The following is a 6000-nucleotide window of genomic DNA, read 5'->3' as shown; positions in this document are numbered from 1 at the left end:
TGAGTATCTGGGTGTCATCGGCATAATTGGTGTAGGTGACACCCAGATAGTCAAGCACATCAAACAGGGGTTTATTGAAAACATTGTAGAGGGTAGGGGATACGCACGGTCCTTGAGGGACCCCGCAAGGGACTGGCGCAGTGTCGGCAGAGGAAGTTGGGGAGAATACCCCTATATGTCTGTTGTCTAGGAAGGATTTAATCCAATTAGTGGCATTGTCAGAAAAGTGGGCTGCAGTTTTCAGGTGATGACAAAGAATTTGGTGGTTGACCAAGTCGAAGGCAGTGGATAAGTCTAATAGTAGTAGCAGGGCTAGTTTACCTTTGTCTTTTAGATCCTCAATTTGTGTTTTGAGGTCTAAGAGGGCTGTCTCCGTACCATGCTTAGGTCCGAAGCCGGATTGTCTAGTGCCTAGAAGATTGTTAGTTTCCAGATAGTTCTGTATCTGTAGATACGCTGCTCTGTCTAAGATTTTTAGAAGAAACGGGACCGTCATGATGGGCCTATAGTTGGTTGGGACCTCAGGATCTAGGGTTGTTTTTTTTAGAAGAGGGATGACCCAAGTATCCTTCAAATTGTTAGGGACCACTCCCGATTGAAATGAGAAGTTGATAAAGGTTGTAATGAAGGGAGCGAGGTCATGGGCCGATTCCCTAATGATAGAAGCTGGACAGGAGTCCCCTTGTGTTACACCTTACCAGCGATGGTGGCAAAACCGGAGATTAGGAAGAACGGTACAGAATATCGTACTGCATGCTCCCATAGCGACGGAACGTTGTAAGGATGACCGCGGTCTAGTTGATTCACGCACTTCTGACGTTTCTGCGTCTGTTCACGTGACTCCTGATAAGGAAGGAAGTGCAACCAGTGTTCGGGTCGCTACTGTATTTACCGACGCTCTGTAAGTTCGCCTCTAGGAATCTCCTATTCTGACATTCTAAAAATTGCATCCTCCTTTGAATTCTAACCCTCATCTTTCCTTCTGCTTCTCAAACCCACAGGCTCACTCTTATGCCGTCTCCCATCTCTTCCGTCACTTACGAGACAGAAATTCCACCTTTGTTAGTAAGTCTATTCAATCTCAGCTCCCCCGGCTTTATCCTAATTCCTGCCACATCTCAAACATTCATCCCTTTGTCTTTTCATCCCGCTCAGTTCCACAGATCTAGGTCAGGTACCCCTCCTCAGTCTTCCGGATGTAGCCGTGAACCTCTTCACCCCGTAGAGAATCAGATTCTGATAAACACGTACGTGTCTTCTCTTATCCGTGCCTTCCTTTTTTCTCTACCCTTCTTACCTGGCACGTACCTGTTTATTCTTGTGTTCCCGGAAAGGAATCCAATCCTCGTCCTTCTACAGCTCGACTAGAGGGGACCGCCCAGGCTGCTGCCTTCCGATCAGAAGAACCACAGTGACTCAGGGTTTTATTCCCCAGGAGGGTTTCCCTGGGGGTCCTGCCTTCCTCCTCGCTGTTTTCCAATTCGGGGAGAGAGGGAGATCAGGACGTCCACGGGGGATTCCTCAATCTCTGCCAAGTTGCCGCCGTTTCGGACTGCGGCCTGCCCAAGTTAGTGATATTAAACTTTAAAACAGCTGACAGATAACAGATAGCAACGCCATCTTTTTGTATCGTATACCTAAGCAGCCCGCGATTCGCGATGGAACAACAGATGCAACAACTCATGGCCGCCATGCAGTCCATGTCGTTGGAAATGCAGACCCTTAGACAGGACAATGCACAATTAAAACAGCAGATTGGTCGTGCCTTTTCCGAAACTCCACCGTCAACTTTTCATACTGAAAAATTTGATGGGAACCCACTTAAGTTAAAGGAGTTTCTGGATAGCTGTACCATACAGTTTACCTTTAGGCCCAGATTCTTCTCCTCAGAGAAAGACAAGGTGGGGTTTGTAATATCCCATTTATCAGGACCAGCATTAGCTTGGGCTAGCCCTTTGGTTACTTCAGGAAACGTTCTCCTTGATTCATATCCTGCCTTCATTAACAGCTTGAAAACCATGTTTGGCTGAAAAGAGATTTCGGTATCTTTACAAGAACGACTCCTTGATTTAAGGCAAGGATCTAAAGACCTTATTTCTTATATCACGCTCTTTAAACAATTGTCCTCTGAGACTGGGTGGCCAGATGATGGTCTTATCACTTTATTTAGGAGAGGATTGTCTGAAGAGCTCAAGGATGAGGTTTCAAAGATTCCTAGACCAGCAAATTTGGCAGAGATGATCTCTATTACCATGCAGATAGACTACCGGGTTCAAGAACGCCATCATGAGAAGAAAAAGAGTAAGGGTCCTCGAGCTCATTTGGAGTTTCTCCCCGGAAACACTAAACCCATAGCTACAGAAGAGCCCATGCAAATTGGCACCATGAAGGGTCCTTTATCCAGCTACGAAAGAGAGAGGAGAAAGAATTTAGGGTTGTGCATGTATTGTGGGTCATCAGTGCACATTCTCAGAGATTGTCCCATAGTACCACCTCGTAGAAAGCAACCCCAGGTTCCGGGAAACGCCAAAACCCTACCGTAGGGGGAACCACGGTAGGAGTTTTCAAACAAGGTTCCCCTACTAGCAAGGAATCCTCCCCTGACATCGGGGTCGTTGACCAACCCATGGCCGTGATATCTTTGACCATATCCTTCCCGAATACTATTCTGCAGAATGGTGTCCAGTCAACTCGTCGAAAAAAAACTGGTCGACTGCAATTTGGTCGACGCAATTTGGTCGAAAACCAAATGGTCGAATTTTTTTTTTAATTTATATATTTATTTTTCGGGTTTTCGTTTAGTGAAAAAAGGGGTTTTTAGAGAAAAAAAGGGATAAAATAAAAAAAAAAAATTCGACCATTTGGTTTTCGACCAAATTGGTTCGACCATTTATCTGGTCGACCAATTTTTTTTTCGACGAAATGTCTGGTAACCCTGCAGAATGTCCCTGCACTTATCAATTGTGGAGCAGCAGGGAACTTCTTGGATGATGAATGGGCATCCAGTAAGGGGATTCCTAGAGTAGCCAAACCTCTAGTTACTCCTATTCAAGGGGTAGACGGTTCTCCTTTGAGTTCAGGCCCCATTAGAGAACACACTGTACCTTTGAATGTACAGGTCAGAACTCACCAGGAATCTATGGAATTCGACCTCATAAAGACTACCCATTATCCAGTTATCCTGGGTCTCCCTTGGTTGAGACTACATAATCCTTTCATCAATTGGTCAGCCAGTACTCTTTTTTTGGTATCTGAATACTGTATCTCCCACTGTCTATCCTGCTCCTTGGTGGGAGTACATCTCCCACCCAGTGTTTCATGTCTCCCAGATCAAGTTATCCGTTCCGGTTTGCTTTGCTCGAAATAACAAGTCTCACCCTCCGCCAGTAGACACAGAAACAAGTGCGGAATGCGAGGTGGCCAATATCTGTGATTCGAGGTACAGACGAGGTCGCCTCCAGTTTCTGATTGATTGGAAGGGATACTCTCCTTCAGAAAGAACATGGGAAGCAGCTTCGGGGGTCCATGCCCCGAAGTTGGTAAGAAGATTCTATTGCTTCCACCCTGAAAAACCGGGTTCACCTCCCCTGAGAAGGGGGCATACTGTTACACCTTACCAGCGATGGTCATGGTGGCAAAACCGGAGATTAGGAAGAACGGTACGGAATATCGTACTGCAGGCTCCCATAGCGATGGAACGTTGTAAGGATGACCGTGGTCTAGTTGATTCACGCACTTCTGATGTTTCTGCGTCTGTTCACGTGACTCCTGATAAGGAAGGAAGTGCAACCAGTGTTCGGGTCGCTACTGTATTTACCGACGCTCCGTAAGTTCGCCTCTAGGAATCTTCTATTCTGACATTCTAAAAATTGCATCCTCCTTTGAATTCTAACCCTCATCTTTCCTTCTGCTTCTCAAACCCACAGGCTCACTCTTAGGCCGTCTCCCATCTCTTCCGTCACTTACGAGACAGAAGTTCCACCTTTGTTAGTAAGTCTATTCAATCTCAGCTCCCCCGCCTTTATCCTAATTCCTGCCATATCTCAAACATTCATCCCTTTGTCTTTTCATCCCGCTCAGTTCCACAGATTTAGGTCAGGTACCCCTCCTCAGTCTTCCGGATGTACCCGTGAACCTCTTCACCCCGTAGAGAATCAGATTCTGATAAACACGTACGTGTCTTCTCTTATCCGTGCCTTCCTTTTTTCTCTACCCTTCTTACCTGGCACGTACCTGTTTATTCTTGTGTTCCCGGAAAGGAATCCAATCCTCGTCCTTCTACAGCTCGACTAGAGGGGACCGCCCAGGCTGCTGCCTTCCGATCAGAAGAACCACAGCGACTCAGGGTTTTTTTCCCCAGGTGGGTTTCCCTGGGGGTCCTGCCTTCCTCCTCGCTGTTTTCCAATTCGGGGAGAGAGGGAGAGCAGGACGTCCACGGGGGATTCCTCAATCTCTGCCAAGTTGCCACTGTTTCGGACTGCGGCCTGCCCAAGTTAGTGATATTAAACTTTAAAACAGCTGACAGATAACACCTTGGCAATTGGAGGGTTTTAAGTTGCAGATGATTTTTTCAACCTCATGGGTGGTCAGCGGCGTGAAGCTGAAAGGCAAGGGAGAGTCAGGGGTGGTTGTTTTAGGTGGCAAGGTTTTGCTTAAGAGGGGAGTGTGTAGAGAGTTTAGTTTAGCGTTAATTTTAGATTGCAGAGTGGTTATTTTGTTGAGAAGTGCATTTTGTATATTGTTGCACCAAGTGCTGTCTTTAGTGCACGAGTTGGGGGCAGGTGAGGGGGATTCTAATTCTTTGATAATTTTGAATAATTCTCTTGTGTCAGATTCTGCTTGAGATATGCGTAGATTATACGTCTCTTTTTTGGCTTGAAGGATGGCTTCCTTATAGTTAAGTGAGGTGATCAGGAGGGAAGCTTTATTAGTCGTACTAGGATGACTTTTCCAGAGTGCTTCGGCCTTATGCTTTTCTTTGCCCAGAGCGTTACGCAGCGGGGCTATGGTCTCAATGGCTTTGAGCAGAGTGCTGTTGAAAGTGTCTACTAAGACGGTGGGGTCCTTGTGCTGCGTGGCACAGGTGTTCAAAATAGGGAGGATGAGAGGAAGCAGTTTCTCCCTGGTAATGTCCTTTTTATTTCTAGTGGGTATAGCGGGGGCTATGGAAGGTGTGGGCCGAGGGTTGGTGGCTGGCATGAGGAAGGTAATGACGTGATGGTCAGACCAAGCGCAAGCAGTGTTGGAGCTGACAGTGGTGTTGCAATTAAAGTAGGCTAACCAGTCGAGTGTTCTACCCTTGTTGTGGGTAGGATCACGAATGCGCTGCTGGAAACCTAGGTTGGTGAGGGTAGTGGCAACTTCCGTGGCCATGTGGTCCTTAGGATCGGAGAGACAAAGGTTGATGTCACCTAATAGCAGTACCTGGGAATTAGGCTTCGTGTTGGCAGACAAGGTAGATGTAACATCGTCAGTGAATGAACTAAGTGGACCTGGAGGTCTGTATATAAGGTGGAGTGTTGCTGTGTTAGTAGGTGAGAGGGATAGTTTCACTGATAGGGATTCTGAAGAGCTGAATTGGGTATTGGCAATAGTTCTCATAGTGATCTTGTCACTATGTATGAATGCGACTCCTCCTCCTTTAGACAAGTTGGATTGTCGATCATTTCTAATAATGGCGTAGCCCTTAGGTATGGATAGGGCGAGGAGTGGGCCAGAGGCATCATGTAGCCAGGTTTCAGTAATGGCTAGGAAGTCAAGGACTATCTTACTTCACTTCTATCCTACAGTCCATCTCGCCCCTTGCGTTCTTCCTGTCTCTTCAGATTGAATGTTCCACACCCACCAAGTGCCCAGTCCCGCTTCTGGCCCTTTTAGCTTCTTGCCCCCCTACATTGGAATGTCCTTCCAGTGGCTATTTGTTCTATCACTGACTACTCTATTTTCCGCTTGTCTTTGAAATTTCATCTCCTACATTGTCCTTGATTGTCTGCTAACAGT

Source organism: Ambystoma mexicanum, chromosome 2q (assembly GCF_040938575.1).
Source record: "Ambystoma mexicanum isolate Mex_15411 chromosome 2q, UKY_AmexF1_1, whole genome shotgun sequence".
In the NCBI taxonomy this organism is placed as follows: Eukaryota; Metazoa; Chordata; class Amphibia; order Caudata; family Ambystomatidae; genus Ambystoma; species Ambystoma mexicanum.
This window is presented reverse-complemented; position numbering follows the sequence as displayed.